Raw genomic sequence first — 18,583 nt, 5'->3', positions numbered from 1 at the left:
TTCAAGGGTTTCAGGTTCAAAATCAGTCTGAACGCCCCAGACGGCTTTTGAACCACAAACACATGGGAATAAACTCCCTTCCCTCGCTCCGCTACTGGAACCCTGGAGATGACCCCCTGGGACTCCAGAATCTCCAAAGCGCCCACCAGAGCCGCGTCCTTCGTCGGATCCCTTGGACGGGTCGTCACCAGAAAAGTCTCGGGTGGCGGTCTCAGAAATTCTAACCGGTAACCCCTTCGGATGACATCCAAAATGAAGGGGCTGGTGACCACGGCTTCCCACTGTGGGAGGAATGCCGCCAATCTTCCCCCCACAGGAGGAACCAAGTCACCTTGGTTTTTGGGGCTGCTCAGGAGGGCGAAAAATCGCTCCCCCTCTTCCCCTACCTCTCTGTCCAGCTGACCTACCCTGACCAGGCGGTCGCAGGCTCAGCCTCTTTGCCGGGCGGGCCTTCCGTGTCCCCCCCTCCTGCATTTTCCTCTTGAGGGGGAAGGACTTTTTCCTATCAGCTGTCCGGTCCAATAATTCCTCCAACCCCGGGCCGAACAGACAGTCTCCTGTGAGGGGGATGCCGCATAACCTAACTTTTGAAGTGATGTCCCCCTGCCATGTCTTTAGCCACAGCGCCCTTCTGGCTGAATTGGTCAGGGCAGCAGACCTGGCCCCCAATCTCACCGACTCTGCGGAAGCATCCGCAATATACCCCACTCCTTGCAAAAGGGTCTCAAAAGAGGCCAAGATTTTTTCCTTGGGAGAGTCTGCCACAATATGGGCCTGTAATTGCGTAAGCCAATACTCTAAGTTCCTGGCTACCACTGTCGTAGCCATGGCCGGCTTCAGGTTGTACAGGGTTGAGTCCCAGGCCTTCCTAAGGAGAGACTCTGCCCTTCTGTCCAATAAGTCCGGTAAGACCCCCATGTCCTCAAACGCTAGGTCAGTTCTCCTGGTCGTTTGGGAAAAGGCCGCGTCTAGCCTGGGGCTCTTGTTCCAGACCGCCTCCGGGTCTTCCGAAAACGGAAACCTCCTCCTCAATGCTTTTGAGAAGAACGGTTTCCTTTCCGGGTCTTGCCACTCCTTCTTAATCGTGTCTACCAAAATGTCATGCACAGGAAACATTCTGTGCTGGTGCTCCTCCAATCCCTGATACATTTGGTCGTGGAGAGATAAGGCCTTAACCTCCTCCTTAATGTCCAGGGTTTCGTATATAGCCCCCAGGAGCTCATCAACCTCCTCTAGGGTCAACTTATACCGGGAGGGGCCCCTCCCTTCCTCCAAGGGACCCTCACCCGCTGATTCCTCCTCAGACTGGGAGTCCCCCACTGGTTCCCCCCCAGTCAAAAGGGGTTCCCGACGACTCACCGAAGCCACCTGGGGGGGGGAAGTGTAGGTAATGGGAGGGCAAACCTCTCCATGAGGGACTTGAAGGAGTCGAAGGTGGTAGCCAACTCCTTCACTGACCTAGCTAGGTCCCCCTGTTCCGGCTTCTCCTCCCTCACCAACCCCTGTATACATGGGCCACAAAGAACCCTTCGCCAAGATTCTTTTAAAACTTCCTTACAGGAAGGGCATCTCCGCTTGGGCTCCTGGTGCCTAAGTTTAGCTCGGGCCTTGCCCTGCAAGACACAAAAGAAAAGGGGGGAGGAGGGAAGCCCAATCAGTCCGACACTAAACACCCCCCCCCCTGCTTCCCGGCAGAGCAACAAGGGCCTGAAAAACCGCAGACCCCTTGCCCTACCTTCTGCTAGGGGCCCACAGGTAGGGGAGGCCTCCACTGAGGCACCTTACCTGTGACTGGCTGGTGCTGGCATCTCCTGGTCCCGGTGCCTCCGACATCCCGTACCGGAGGGTGGTCGCCTGGTGCAGGTCTGTCCCCCAGACCGCTGTGCACCGCACCGCCATATTCGAATTTCGCGCCGCCGTGGTGTGAAGGCCGCGACCGGAAGCGGAAGTCGCGGCCCTGGGCGAAGCCCCGCCCCTTCCGCCGGAAACCGCCGTCTCCCGACGTCCGGCCCGGCAAAGCCCTCAGACCGCCAGCATGGGAAGGAGCGGAACTCCCCCCGATCCTCCCCAGACCTCACCACGGCCACCCCGACACCCCCCCTCGCCGGAGGGGGTCGGGGGGCGAAGAGCAGGTAAGTGCCCTGTCCCGTCCCCCGGGATGCACTCTCACTGCTGGCAGCCTGCCCTGGGAGGATATACAGCTGGACACTCCGGCCTTCACTCCCGGCTGCGTCGGGCCTCACAGCCGGCTATCCGGCCCTCGGCTCCCCTATCGTCCTCCTGCGCCTCCTCGTGTCTCCCCACCGGAGGAAACACCTGAACTGAGGTCAGAGGGGAGTGGAGCTTTTTTATTGTAGGTGGAGGTGTTTCCTCAGATGGGGAGGAGCCGAGGTCTCTCAGAGTGCTGGCCTGAAAGACGGTAGGGGAAAAATAAAATTTCATCATAAATTTAGGACAAAATGTATTCTGCTACTTGTCTTCGCTAAAAAAAATCCCAGTATGTGTTAATTATCTGGTTTACGTGAAAGTTATTGCGTCTACAAATGGCAGTGTATATATACTGGAATTTTTTTTTATACTAGTAATGGCGGCGATCAGCGATTTAAAGCGGGACTGCAGCGGGCATTCTGACACTGAGGGTAACTGACTTGGTGTCACTGACATCACCAGTGACACCAATACAGTGATCAGTGTGAATAAAAAGCACTGATGTAGTACTAATGGCACTGGGCAGGAAGGGGATAACATGTGGGACGATCAAAGGTTAACTGTGTACTGTTTCACTGTGTGCTTTGTGAGTGCTTTACACTGTAAGCACACTGCTTGCTGTGCAGGAGCTGACAGGGGAGAGATCTGTATTGTTTACATACAGGTCTCTCCCCTGTCCGTGATGCACTGCGATCGCCAGGTACCAGTGGTGAATCACTGGCTGGGACCCAGGTGAGCCCGCCAATGGCTGCGCAGGTAGGGTACGGTTGCGTTTGCATCCCAGTATGGTTGCGGTTTCCAGTGTGGGCGGCGTTCCATTAGAAATAATGGCACCTGCCCGCGGGTCCACATTGCTCTGTGTGCAAGCTGAAGTGAGAAGCTGATTGGCTACCATGCACAGCTGCACCAGTTTTAGTAAATCTCCCCCATACAGTACACACACACAGGTTGCAGTGGATGAATCTGGGCCTTTGTTTATTTCACAGTATTTTATGAATACATTTCAGTAAACATAACCATACAGTAAAGTACACAGTGCAGTATGAAAAAAACGGAAAAAAGAGCGGAGCCCCCAACAGTGGCTCCACTCAAGTAAGAAGTAAAGCAGTATAAATAACAAAAACCCGACATTTGTATACATTTGAAACATACAGTTGCAAGAAAAAGTATGTGAACCCCTTGGGATTACGTGGAGTTTTGCATGAATTGGGCATAAAATGTGCTCTGAACGTCATCTAAGTCATAACAATAGAAGAACACAGTCTGCTGAACATAATACTACACGAACATTAGATGTTGCCATGGTTTAATTGCACATAACATGTAAACATTCACAGTGCAGGGAGGAAAAAGTATGTGAACCTTTGGACTTAATAACTGGTTGACCCTCCTTTGGCAGCAATAACCTCAACCAAACGTTTCCTGTAGTTGCAGATCAGACCTGCACAACAATCTGGAGTCATTTTGGACCACTCCTCTTCACAAAACTGTTTCAGTGTAGCAATATTCTTGGGATGTCCGGTGTGAATCGCTCTCTTAAGGTCATGCCACAGCATTTCAATCGGGTTGAGCTCAGGACTCTGACTGGGCCACTCCAGAAGGCGTATTCTGTGCTGTTGCAGCCATTGTTTTGTTGAATTACTTGTATGCTTTGGGTCATTGTCCTGTTGCATCACCCATCCTCTGCGGAGCTTCAGTTGGCGGACAGATGGTCGTACGTTTTCCTGCAAAATGTCTTGATAAACTCTGGAATTCATTTTCCCATCAATGACAACAATCCGTCCAGGCCCTGAGGCAGCAAAGCAGCCCCAAACCATGATGCTCCCTCCGGCATGTTTTACAGTGGGGATGAGGTTTTGATGTTGGTGTGCTGTGCCTTTTTTTCTCCACACATAGTGTTGTGTGTTCTTCCCAAACAACTCAATCTTGGTTTCATCTGTCCACAGTATATTTTTCCAGTAGTGCTGTGGAACATCCAGGTGCTCTTTTGGAAACTTCAAACGTGCTGCAATATTCTTTTTGGACAGCAATGGCTTCCTTCGTGGTGTCCTCCCATGTACTCCATTCTTGTTGAATGTTTTCCTTATTGTAGATGTGTCAACAAAAATGTTAGCATGTGCCAGAGATTTCTGTAGGTCTTTAGCTGACACTCTGGGATTCTTCTTTACCTCATGCAGCATTCTGCGCTGTGCTCTTGCTGTCATTTTTACAGGACAAACACGCCTAGGGAGAGTAGCAACAGTGCTAAACTTTCTCCATTTGTAGACAGTCTGTCTTACCGTGGACACATGAACATCAAGGCTTTTGGAGATACTTTTGTAACCCTTTCCAGCTTCATGCAAGTCAACAATTCTTGATCGTAGGTCTTCTGAGAGCTCTTTTCTGCGAGGCATGGTTCACATCAGACAGTGCTTCTTGAAACCAGTAAACCCAAAACAGGTGTGTGTTTTTTAAGGGCAGGACAGCTGTCAGCAACACATCCAATATCATCACACTGATTGGAGTCAAGGTTGGCTCATTCCTGGCTCCAATTAGCTCTGGGAGAAGTCATTAAGCTAGGGCCTCACATACTTTTTCCTCCCTGCACTGTGAATGTTTACATGTTATGTACAATTAAACCATGGCAACATCTAATGTTTGTGTAGTATTATGTTCAGCAGACTGTGTTCTTCTATTGTTGTGACTTAGATGACGTTCAGAGCACATTTTATGCCCAATTCATGCAAAACTCCACGTAATCCCAAGGGGTTCACATACTTTTTCTTGCAACTGTACATGTTAACCAAACACTATGTCCAATGTAATGCTAAAGCAAGTGGACGGATCGTACATAAAGAGAGCGCCCTAACAACTGCAGTACCTTATATGTACCCTTTGCACTTATGATACTTCTCATACTTGGTCTCTAAGCCTGTGTCTTTTTTCAACCTTAAAATCTATATGACTGTAAGTAATTATGTAACTTAGAAAAGATGAAAGCAGAGTGCCAGTGTGCACAAGACCAAAACGAAGGACTGGATCACCACCACAGAGGAATGCACAGACAGCAATAAAAATAAAACAATAGAAACAGTGTGTTTGTTGCTGCCTATTTCTTTCATTGGAAGAATTTCCCATCACTTCCTGTCCTGCTAACCCCCTTTCCCAAGAATCACCTCAATACTGACATGTTTAGCAATAATATCTACAGACCGGTGGTTATTACCTTACCCCAAGCTGTTCAAAACAAAAAGAAGAGTTTTGACTGGAGTTGGAAATATTGACTTTTCACAACTTCTTCTGCAGTTATCCAAGCCACTGGTTAAGGCAATTCATGAAGGGAATTGATCCAACCACCCTTGGGGCATAATTGGCAATGGTTGCCCTTGTGGTTTGTTTTGCCTTCCTCTGGCCCAGAAGTTATGAGAAGTTCAACTTGATGAACATGAATCAGTTTTCAACCTTATTAATTATGTAAATGTCAGAAAGAGAATAAAGGGCTTCCAAGATAAAAAAATATTTTCAGACATACCTGATTAGGATTCTCTGCAGTCTTCCCACTCAAGGAAAGATTTATAGATAGTTTAATCACCATCAATCAATCTGCATCGCAGAATTTATTAAATGTGCTGGTGCTGACATGTATTCTCAAATGAATATGTGTCTCCTGCAGTAGAGATCTGTTTTGAAATGAATGGGCTTTTCAGTCAGGGAACAAATGTGTGTATTCTTAACCCTTTCATTACTATATACAGTACAACAGTACACATAAGATGTAATTTTGCAATTTGTGTAGGTGGAGCAATTATTAAGAACTGCCAGTGCCTTACATGGGGAACTCCTATAATAATGTTTGCGAACTAGAGATTATACTGTGTTAACCATGCTCAACTGTTAGACCTTTTCTGCACAGGTGGTACGGGGCTGAAAAAAATGGCAGTTGCAGCATGGTTTTATTTCCGAATGGCCACCCACCTAAAGTCTAAAATACAGCTGGACGGAGCTATTCACATTGGCTATTTAAGTCAATGGCTCCATGCTACAACCACAAGCCAAGTGCTAGCCTTGTAGTTGCTGTGCATTAGTCCCATTGTAATTTGTAATATGACAAAAAAACAGGCATTCTGGAGTGGTTCTCCAGTGTATGATATATCTTGCTGGATTCAACCTGATGATAATTTTGTCACGTTAGGTGGAGTATGCTTTTTACGAATGTAATATTTTATAATTGAGCTGCGACCACCAGTGTCAGAGTGAGTACACTTGGATGCCATTATGGAGCTTGCATTCACCATATCATTCTCTGTACAGTTCGGGGAACCAGAAAAATGATAAATGTGTCTCCAGTAGTGGGAAGTCTACACCATACTCCTGGAATGCTATGAGGAGATAGCATGTTCTGTAGTGACCCAGCAACATGTAATACTTGAGTTATTTGAGTGGATATAACCTAGTGATGTGCAGTGGCTATGCACAGACCAATGCTCACCTGAACTGAATACTACAGATATGGGTCAGTCAATGTGCAGCTTCTCTGAGAAAAATAAGCACTTCTTACCTTTTGCAAGTGCTTGTTATTATATGAAAGATATTCTACTTTTGTGGAAAATCTTGGTTTGATGAGCAAGTGACACTTTCCTTCCCTGTGAAGAAAATGGAGCAAAAAGTTGGTTATCTGTGCTTTGCGTTTTCTTACTAATTTAACCATAAGGAAAGTGTTTTCTGTATGTTTTATACATACCATATCTTCCAATATGTCCAATCTGTAGACCGTATGAACACATATAGTGCCTAGATCTTGAAACCCATTAGTTAAAAAATTCTTGCTAATTTCTCTTTGTATCTCTCACCCATTCTACTAGATATTGTTAGCACAGCTGCTAGCATATATGGGGCAAAACTTTTGGGTGGAGTTTGACTTTTGACACTTCTTATAGAAATATAATTATAGTTTAGGGAAATGTGGGTAACTAATTCAAGGCAAACAACTTCTACAAATGTAGCGTTACCCCTGAAGGAGCCACTACATAGATGCCCAGGGTTCTTTTCCTATAGTTGCCCCGCAGCCAGGCACATAAGCACAGTCACTCATTTGGCTCAATGAACAGTCCAGGGGTATTCTCTTTTTTGGTGTTTTTATTTTTTAGGTAACTTGGATAGGGAATTGAGCTGGATACTCCAGAACTATGTACAAATAGGAGGACACTTTTTCTTCTGTAGAACTATGGGCCAAGTCCTCGTACAAGTAAACAGTGGACTGAGTCTTGTGATAGCAACTAGAAATCTGAGTCCTTTCACTAAGAAATAAATAGACCAAGCTCTTTGGGACACTAGACATCATGAACACAGCTGACTCTAGAGCACCAAAGGGGTGGCAACAGCACACAGTATCTAGGATCTCTCACACCTGTCTGTACTCACAAATGTCTGCAGACAATATTTTCTAGACACTTTCTCCCTATGATACCAGACTAGATCCACAGACGACAGGCCCCTCAGTCAGCTTCAGCAACTTTCAGCAAACATCGGCCCCCAGCTCGGGCTGCAATGAACAGCAAACACATGGCAGGTAGCCTAGGGGGCAATCAGCCCCCCTAGGTGGTGATCTCCTCCTCAGGGATAAACACTTCTGTTCCAGGCATCAAACTATGTTTACACGTTCCCAGCAACCATCTGTACACTTTCCCAAAGGGATTGGCTGAGTCAGTATAAATATTCATGCTGCTGATTTTCCTTACTCCACACCTAAGTTCCAGAACCACCCAAAGAATTATGGATTGCAGGTTTGGATGACAAGTAATCAAACCTGCAGCCTGTGAAACCCAAAACAGACCTAAACAATCACAAACAGCCACATTGACCACAGTGATCCTAGAAACAAATGCACCTTATCCTAGCACATAACTTGGATTTTCTGACAAAAAAAATTACATACCAACCTTTACAATATTCTTTTAAATCACCACTATAGCAAGAAATATTGTAATCTGGTAACTATATAGGGGTAAAGTGAAATTCCAATTAAAGCCTAACTAGTATTAAACATGCTCTCTCCCTCCTCCTAACACCTATACCAACTAACCTGTGTAAAAAAGATGCATATACTTACTTCTTTTCAGCCCACTTTTGTCCAGTTACATGATCCAGCTTCCCTATGTTAGCCAGAGGAGGCTGCAGGGGAGAGGAGGGAGCACCGACAACGGCTGCACCATAGGAGCCTATGGGGGATATTATTGCTGCTTGCTTTCACAGCCATTGTTGGGCTCTCTTTCCTCTCCACTGCAGCTACAACTTGCTGGCACAGGGGATCACATGAACAGACCAGAGCTGTCTGAAATTACATAGGTAGCTCTTCTAAAGCCTAGTATACACAATCAGAAAATCGTACAAAAAATACAGTTTTGGAAGCGATCATGCGATAATCTGATCATTAATATACAGCTTTCATCTGAAATTATTGTCCTAGGGACAAGCATTTAAATTTTTCTCGTACGATACCAGATTGTACGATTTTTGTTTAATCAGTACTGTTTTCGTCCACAAATACAATACAAATACATTACATCACTTAGGAATTTTAATTCGGTTGTACAATAATTTTTGTAACGTTCGTAACCTCTTCGGTTTCGATATGAGACCAGCATGCAAAAAAAAAATAATGGATGATTATTCCTTTGATATTCTCATCGTTGTACGGGGCTTAAGACTTCCCTATCCACAGGTTGACAACACTACTGCAGTTGTTACTCTGTGAAAATAAGTGGAAAATTAACAGCTCTACTAGAATCAACAAGTAATGAAACTATATTGCAAAGTGGGCTAAAATAAAACTGCTGTGTTAATGCTATTGACAGACTGTCATTTTTAAACTATGTCCCCGCCATCTGTCTCTATACGAAAAGAATACCTTTAGTAAAAATCCTGAAATGAAATAAGTAATAACAGCCAGCCAGTAAAAATTGCTGTGACCCCTTACTTTGGTGGTCAGTGTAGCCTGATGTTTAATCTGCCATTGTTCTTTCTTCTGAAAGAATCCCCTGAAACCTCTGGAGGAATCCTGGTTCAGAAAGGCTGATGTATACATACTTTTGAAAGCAAAAGAGAATGCACCTGTCAGACGCCTACATGATGACAGTACGTGACCAGTTATGCGTTTAACACATTGTACCATTCAATGGCAAAGGTGTATTTCATTCCTTGTGAACATCTATTATGTACAGATAAGCTAACCTCAGTGATTTGGCTAGCCGCCCTTTTACAGAAGAAATTTAGAGAATATCAAATGTAGGCCACTGCTACACTATTTTCTTTTTCAGTTTTATATATTTAAAGTAGGGTAAACAATTGAATGTGTCAGAAAGTATCAGGACCCATTCACACTATGCCGCTTTACTGTGGTGCATTGCTGCATGCATGTGCATGTCTTCATGTGAAGTTGTGTTAAAGTGCCAAGGCAAAACAAAACAAAAGAAAACATATTTAGTACACTGCTGAAATTTCCTGTGTTTTTTCCTGATAAACATATATGTGTAAATAAAAAGACCTGTTGATATGCTAAATACACTGCTCAAAAAAATAAAGAAACACTTTGAAAACATATCAGATCTCAATAGGAAAAATATCTTGCTGGATATCTATACTGATGTGGACTGGGTAATGCGTTAGGAACGTAAGGATAACCCATCGTTTGATGAAAATGAAATTTCATTGCAGCAACTCAAAATGGTACTCAGTAGTTTGTATGGCCCCACGTGCTTGTATGCATGCCTGACAACATCGGGGCATGTTCCTAATGAGATGATGCATTAGTGTCCTGGGGTATTTCCTCCCAGATCTGGACCAGGGCATCACTGAGCTCCTGGACAGTGCAACCTCGTGGTTTTGGATGGACTGAAACATGATATCCCAGAGGTGTTCTATTGGATTTAGGTCAGGCAAGTGTGGGGGTATTCAATGGTATCAATTCGTTCATCCTCCAAGAACTGCCTGCATACTCTCACCACATGAAGCCGGGCATTGTTGTGTACCAGGAGGAAGCCAGGACCCACTGCACCAACGTAGGGCCTGACAATTGGTCCAAGGATTTCATCCTGAAACCTAATGGCAGTCAGGGTGCTATTGTCAAGCCTGTAGAGGTCTGTGCGTCCCTCCATGGATATGCCTCCCCAGATCATCACTGACTCACCACCAAAACAGTCATGCTGAACGATATTACAGGCAGCATAACTTTCTCCATGGCTTCTTCAGTCCCTTTCACGTCTGTCACATGTCCTCAGGGTGAACCTGTGAAAAGTACAGGGTGCCAGTGACAGACCTGCCAATTCTGGTGTTCAATGGCGAATGATAATCGAGCTCTATTGTGCCGAGCAGTGAGCACAGGGCCCACTAGAGGACGTCGGGCCCTCAGGCCACCCTCATGAAGTCTATTTCTGATTGTTTGGTCAGAGATATTCACACCATTGGCCTGCTGCAGGTCATTTTGTAGAGCTCTGGCAGTGCTCATCTTGTTCCTCCTTGCACAAAGGTCCTGCTGATGGGTTAAGGACCTTCTACGGCCCTGTCCAGCTCTCCTAGAGTATGTGCCTGTCTTCTGGAAACCCCTCCATGCTCTTGAGATCTTCTGGCAATGGCACGTATTGATGTGCCATCCTGGAGGAGTTGGACTGCCTGTGCAACCTCAGTAGGATCCAGGCATCGCCTCATGCTACCAGTAGTGACACTGACCCTAGCCAAAGGCAACACTAGTGAAAAACAGTCAGAAAAAAGGTGAGTAGAGAATAAAATGTCAGTGGCCTCCACCTTTGAAACCATTCCTGTTTTGGGGGTCATCTAATTGTTGCCCATCTACTGCACCTGTTGTTAATTTGATTAACAAGAGGTGCACTAGATGTGCAAACTGATTAATAACCCCCTCTGCTACTTAACTGACCAGATCAATATATTGACTTGATGCCATACTCTGAATAAAAAGTGTTCCTTTAATTTTTTTGAGCAGTGTGCTTCTAATTTCTTTTCTGAAATAACAGCACATATACTACATTTCCAAAAGCATTTGAATGCCTGCCTTTACACGCACAAGAACCAAAATGGCATCCCAGTTTTTGTCTGTAGGATTCAATATTGAGTTGGCCCCCCCTTTTGCAGATATAACAGCTTCATCTCTTCTAGGAAGGCTGTCCACAAGGTTTAGGAGTGTGTCTATGGGAACGTTTGACCATTCTTCCAGAAGCGCATTTGTGAGGTCAGGCACTGATGTCAGAGAAGGCCTGGCTCCTAGTCTCCCCTCTAATTCATCCCAAAGGTGTTCTGTCAGATTGAGGTCAGGACTCTGTGCAGGCCAGTCAAGTTCCTGCACCCCAAACTTGCTCATGCATGTCTTTATGGACACATCCATCGAATTGCCAGACAGAGAAGCGTGATTGGTCACTCCAGAGAACACTTCTCCACTGCTCTAGAGTCCAATGGCAGTGTGCTTTCCACCACTGCATCCGAAGCTTTGCATTGCACTTGGTGATGTAAGGCTTGGATGCAGCTGCTTGGCCATGGAAACCAATTCTAGGAAGCTCTTTACACACTGTTGTTGTGCTAATCTGAAGGCCACACGAAGTTTGGAGGTCTTTAGCTATTGACTCTGCAGATGGTTGGTGGCTTCTGCACGCTGTGTGCTTCAGCATGCACTGACCCTGCTCTGTCATTTTATGTGGCCTACCACTTCGGCCTACATTCTTTCCCCTCAACCACTAGTCTTGTATAATCCCCACTGTTGTTCTTTGTAAAGGCGGGGGGGGGGGGTGTAATCACATTGATGCTCACTGCAGTGGGTGGACCCCGGAGTCTTTTTTTTTTTTAAATTTAATCTCTTATTTGGTTTTCATACAAAATTGATGAAAACATCAATTCAGTTTTAAAAAATTTCACATATATATCCATTTACCCCTGTCACCCCTCCCTTCAACCTGTCCCTCCATCTACCACCTCCTTCCCAATCTAGTTCTTCTTTCATACCTATCTGTCTGTATCAAATTCTTCCCTTTCACAGATTTACCACTGAAACTCTCTTCTAGTTTCTAAACTTCCCCCTTTACTCTAATCAATTCCATGTATATTTCCGAGGTTTTAAATTTCATCCAACAAAACCATGTTTTCCTAAATTTTTCCATTTTATCCTGTTCCATATGATACAGTTCCTCCATTCTATAGATGATTTCCACTCTATTTATCCAGTCTCTAATTTTTGGTGCTTCAAGAACCTGCCAAAACGTGGGAATCAAACCCTTTGCCATGCTAATTAAGTGGTACAATAATTTATTTTTATGTAATTTCATTGGGGGCTCGACTGTGTTGTGTAGTTAGATCAGCCTTTCTCAGCTAGGGTTGCTCCATAGGTTGCCCGGAGCTCCTTGAACAAAAAGCAAATTGTGTCTCTCAGATCAGTTACCACTGTCACCAAAGAACTTTTTCATGTATCTGTAATAGAGCATTCTGTCCACTGACCACCAATATAAGGAACATTCTTCTCAATGACCACAAATGCAAGGCGCATTCTTCCCACTGAACACCAATGTAAGAAGCATTCTGTCCACTGACCACCAATATAAGGAACATTCTTCTCAATGACCACAAATGCAAGGCGCATTCTTCCCACTGATCACCAGTGTAAGAAGCATTCTTTCCACTGACCACAAATGCAAGAAGCATTTTTTCCACTGACCACAAATGTAAGAAGCATTCTTTTCCCTGACCACAAGTGTAAGGAACATTCTTCCCACTGACCAATGTAAGAAGCATGTTTCCTACTGACCACCAATGTAAGAAGTATTCTTCCCACTGACTACCAATGTAAGGAGCATTCTTCCCCCTTATCTCCAATGTAAGGAGTATACTTCCCCTTGATCAAAAATTTAAGGAGTATTCTTCCCACCAATCACAAATGTAAGAAATATTCCACTGACTGCCAGTGTGCAAAGACCCTTCATTGACCACCAGTGTCAGAGCCCACATGTTCACTGACCACTAATTTGAGCGAACACACCAATTTTCAATATCTGCATTTTTTCTGGCCATTAATATTTTTGAATATCATTTTGTTGTGTAGAGAAGCCCAAGGTATCAACACACTACATGCACAACATTCCTTATTATATTTATTTTGTTATCTTCAACTTATTGTTCACACTGATATGATGTGAACTGTAGATATAATTATCATCAAGGGACACCTGGAAGTTATTTCTGGTACCAACTGATTTTTTGAAATATCCAAGACCAGTACATGTAAAGAATATTTGGCAAGTGTGGTAGTAATCAAATCAAACAAAATCTATGTAGAAACCCATGCAGTGTTTGGTCAACAGTAGTGTAACAGCATGTAAAAGACAGGAGACCGGGTTACATAAAGTAATATTACCTGCAATTGGCATGGTGTCCTAAGCTGGTAAGAGTCATGCAATCTAGCCCTAGACTTGTGCGATTAATGTCGCATGTAATGCAGAAGCAGAGAAAAATGTGAGGGATGTTCAGTCTCCACGTGTATTGCTGCGACTAAAAAGCAGGTGTTCTGCCAATATCAGCGTCAATTTAAATAGGGACATGTGCGTTCCAGTGCGTTTTACCGCCTTCCAGTACAGTTCTGTACAGAAAAAATGCAGCACGTTCTACTTTTTTTTTTCTGCCACCGGAACGCACTGGAATTGCAAGCACTGATGTGAACTATGACATTAACAACTATATAACCTACTTCCTGTGCGTTTTGGCTGCAGAAAAAAAGCAGCTGAATCGCATGTAGTGTGAACTGGCACCTAATATTAGGACACTTACCTGTCCATGCATCCAGGGGTGACCTCACCCTGAGCCGATTCTTCAGTCGGCTGCTGGCGTTTCCATCTTAACTAACGGAAACCGGCAGCCGGGTTTCCTACTGCGCATATGCGAAGCAAGCTTTGCTTTGTGAACGGGAGGACTGGGACATGTTGCATTCCTCAGAGGGCTGTCTGGGAAGGGGGGGGACACACAGCATCCTGCTGAGCCAGAAGTGGGAGCGGGTACCTGTCAAAACCAGGTACCCTCTCCCCCCTCCAAAGGTGGCAGGGGGAGGGGGTGAGGCAGGTAAGCGGAGCTTACACTTTTGTGTGGCACTCTGCATATAGGAGGGCAGTAAAAACGTGGCTCAACCGTGTTTTTTTGCTGCCGCTCCCAAACGCAACTGTAATTGAGTCCTTAGGCTGCCCATTCTTTCTGTCAATGTACAACAACTAAAGGCAAATTTGACCTGCAACACAGAATGCATGTTGGTTGCAATAAAATGCATTACGGTAACCCATTTATTTATTACAGGTGTAGCGCTGTCAATTTACGCAGCGCTTTACATATATATTGTACATTCACATCAGTCCCTGCCCTCAAGGAGTGTACAGTCTAAGGTCCCTAACTCACATTCAAACACATGCTAGGGTCTAGACAGGATCCAGTTAACCTACCACCATGTCTTTGGAGTGTGGGAGGAAACCCGCGCAGGGAGAACATGCAAACTCCAGGCGGAAGTGCTAACCACTTAGCTACTTATATATAGGGTATTGCTGTGCTATGGAAAGTGGCTGTTATATTAAATAACTTGTATGAAAATCAAAACACATCAATTGTAATCTGAAATATTGTGAATCATCATATATGTACAGAGGGTACTCCTGTAAGTGAAGGAGTTAACAGGGTAAAGCATGCTCTGTGTTCACCAGCCTGTATCAGGATCTGAACCATTCCAAGATGCACAATGAAGTTAAACAGTCATGTGCCTTTCACTTTTCCCTGCAGTCAGTGCAGCCAGGACCCAGATAGCTGGAGGTCAGCGGGTGTTGGAATGAGAAGGAGGGTGGGACTGTTTGGGAGTGGATAGAAGGGAAGTTGTTGAACTTTTTTTTGTGTGTGTGATCCTTGCCCTGAGCACTGTCGGGGCATTCTGAGAAAATGTCAGAGCAGATCCTGCCTCTCACTGTCTATGCCCTTCAGACAATAGCAGCACAATGAAGTATCTTCTAACCCCAGCACAAAGTTTAGGTACAAGTCGCTGTAACATGGGCTGAATGCAGATTTGTAACAAAGGTAACCCATTTTTTTTTTGTTACTTCTTCTTTTCGGCTATCTCTTTATTCTCTAGATGTCTAGTTACTTCCTCTGTCTGACATTCATGCAATTTGTTTTTCTATTGACAAGATTGATTTTAAAAGACGTGGTTTGCATTAATCATTATAACAAAAATATTTGAATTGCTGATGTGATTAATAAACAGGAGGGTAGAGTGGATTAATAATTCAGCGTACATGTAGTTGTAACATTTAACGTGTGGTTCTGTTATCCGTTCAGTGATTAGGTTTATTTTCAAAGGACTAGAGGCTGTTTGATTAAGATAGAATCACAAAGAAGCCCTTTACCTTTCAAAGAAATGAATGCTTGGCTGTTCTTGTGTGTGTCCTTGTCCTTAACAGAAAAGTCTTTCTTTGCTCTACATCAGTATTCCTCAGTGATGCCATGGCAGTGATGTCACCTAGTTTGGTGACATATGAACAAACAATAATATTCAGAAATATCCAAAAAAAATGCATATACACGTTATTAACAACTAGTACTAGAATGAGGGCTGGTTCACATCTGTGCGGTGTGTTTTAGGTGCCTTACCATTGAAATCTATGTAACATGTGTTTTCATGAAAGCTCACCAAAGATTCAGCAAGCAGGTTGTTTTTTCAATGCACTGCACCTAAACCACTCAAAAAAATGCACAGGTGTAAACAGGGTATAAAACATCACCACCAAAGTGCAAATTTGCTAAAACTGGAGCACTCGGAATCTGGTGCAGCTGTGCATAGTAGCCAATCAGCTTCTAACTTCAGTTGTTTAACCACTTCAGGTCCAGACACTTTCACCCCCTTCCTGTCCAGGCCAATTTTCAGCTTTCAGTGCTATCACACTTTGAATGACAAATGCGCGGTCATGCAACACTGTGCCCATTAGAATTTTTTAGCATTTTTTTGAGACAGATAAAGCTTTATTTTGGTGGTATTAATCACTGGGATTTTTATTTTTTTTTGCTATGTAAATGAAAAAGTCCAAACATTTTGAAAAAAATGTTTTTCTTATAAAATTTTGCAAAAACATAATATTTCATTGTAAATCTTGGCCAAAATGTATCCTTTTAGTAGAAAAAAAACCAAATTAGTTTATAACCAAAAATTATAATTTTTATACATTTTTTTTTTTTTTTTTTTTTTTACAATTTTATTTTTTTTTTTTATTTATGGGTTTTTTTTGTTTTTTTTTACATACTGTACTGCTTGGGGGGTGATGAAGATTTTTTTTTTTTTTTTTTTTTACACTGATTGCTTTTACACCCATAAAGGCTTTAAAAGCAACCATTTCTCCTCTCTGGCTTCATTCACAGATTTCAGACGTAGTAAACAATGATGTCAGATGTGACATCTTGCTTACTACTCTGCATGTGATCACTGATTGGCCAATCAGTGATCACATGATCGGGACTTCGCACTGAGGTCCCGTACGACAATTGGTGTTCCTCTGTGTCTGGAGGACACAGCGGGCACTGGATTGCGGTGCTGCGTGCTCCCACGGAGCGCGCACAAGCAGGGGGCGGGGAAGTTGTTTATAAACGGCCACCCGACCCTGCACTGCCACTGTTCAGCTGTTTATATACAATGGCCGGACGGGAGGTGGTTAATCACTTGCCTACCGGGCACTTTCACCCCCTTCCTGCCCAGGCCAATTTTCAGCTTTCAGCGCTGTCGCACTTTTGACAATTGCGCGGTCATGCAACGCTGTACCCATATGAAATTTTTAGAATTTTTTTTTTTTAGACAGAGCTTTCTTTTGGTGGTATTTAATCACCACTGGGTTTTTTTTTAGTTTGTTATAAAATTTTGTAAATCAGTAATTTTTCTCCTTCACTGATGTGCGTTAATGAGGCTGCAGTGAAGAGCACTGATGAGGAGGCACTGGTAGGTGCCACTGATGGGCATTGACAGGCATCATTGGTGGGCACTGAAAGGCAGTACTCATATGGCACTGATAAGTGGCATTGACTGGAACTGTTAGGTGGCACTGACTGGCAACACTCATAGGCAGCACTGACTGGTACTGATAGCTGGCACTGAAAGGCAGCTTAGATGGGCACTGATATGTGGCATTGATGTGCACTGGTAGGCACTGATATGTGGCATTGATGGGCACTGGCAGGTAGCATTGATGAGCAATGACATGTGGCATTGATGGACACTGATTGGTGGCACTGATGGGGCTACACTGATCATCAGTGCCCTGATGATCAGTGTAGATTTCCCCTCTGAGGAGTTCCTATTACTGACTCTCCTCTCCTCATGAGCTGTCATCTAGACAGCTCGTGAGGAGAGAAATGTCGATAACAGGCATTTCCTTATTTACATGCAGTCAGCTGTGATTGGACGCAGCTGATCACATGACAGAGTCGAAGTCATCGGCTCCTTCCGCTGATCGGTGATTTGCTGTGTCCCATGGACATAGCGCACCAACAATCGGGGGCTGGTGCGCTATGTCCATGGGACACAGGGGTCTCGCACGTACAGAGTGGGAGGACGTCATAGGACCTCCTCCCAGAACGAGAAAACTTCCTTGCGCCCATCATTTCCTCATATGGCGGGTGGGAGGCGGTTAAAGCAGTAGGAAACTTTATTTTTTAAGTTGCACCTGCAGGTAAATGTGCAAATCAGGCTTACCTGTAGGTACAATGAACATCTCCTAATGGTGTACCGTTTAGTACTATACTGAACAAAGCAAAACCTTCAACTTCAAACATTTATCCCCAAATTAGCAGAGTGCTGCACAATCGCAGTCAACATCAGTGAAAACACACACACACAAAAAAAAAAAAAACAACCCATAGATGACCCATAAATGGGTGCACCATGAATACACATACATTTCTACTCCACCATTAGTGGTGTAAATACAGAACAGGCAGTCTATAATTACATCCTGTAAATGCTGCTTACAGTATAAAAAGAGACACGAAACAAGGCAGATTCCATTATTATATGGCAACATGATAAAAATGTATTTCAGTCTCTATTGCTACTGAGCAATTTTGGATGGAAACCACTTATAATGCTTTATTTATAATTTATTTAGTGACAAATCATGCTTCTTTGTCTGGCAATCTGATTTACATGTCTGGGTTTGGCGGTTGCCAGGAGAACAGTACTTGCCTGACTGCATTGTGCCAAGTGTAAAGTTTGATGGAGGGGGGATTATGGTGTGGGGTTGTTTTTCAGGGGTTGGGCTTGGCCCCTTAGTTCCATTGAAGGGAACTCTTAAGGCATCAGCATACCAAGACATTTTGGACAATTTCATGCTCCCAA

At 44.2% G+C, this 18,583-nt stretch overlaps 1 protein-coding gene across 2 annotated transcripts in view; it reads left to right on the top strand.

Annotated features, from left to right (window-relative positions):
* The window catches only part of PSD3 (pleckstrin and Sec7 domain containing 3), a 661,118-nt gene that overhangs the window by 227,440 nt on the left and 415,095 nt on the right, over window positions 1-18,583 (top strand). The window contains exon 1 of one of the 2 annotated variants that reach the window (XM_089675257.1): window positions 15,124-15,282. The exons of the other annotated variant lie outside the window; for it this stretch is intronic. The gene's annotated coding sequence lies outside the window, so the exon portion shown is untranslated. Of the gene's footprint in view, window positions 1-15,123; window positions 15,283-18,583 lie in introns of those variants that run through there. 2 annotated transcript variants of the gene reach the window in all.

This window comes from Staurois parvus, unplaced genomic scaffold, assembly GCF_062004578.1.
Source record: "Staurois parvus isolate SC_StPar_1 unplaced genomic scaffold, SC_StPar_1.0 ptg000013l, whole genome shotgun sequence".
NCBI classification, from domain to species: Eukaryota; Metazoa; Chordata; class Amphibia; order Anura; family Ranidae; genus Staurois; species Staurois parvus.
The sequence above is the reverse complement of the archived record's forward strand: the minus strand, read 5'-3'. Positions and strand labels throughout refer to the sequence as shown.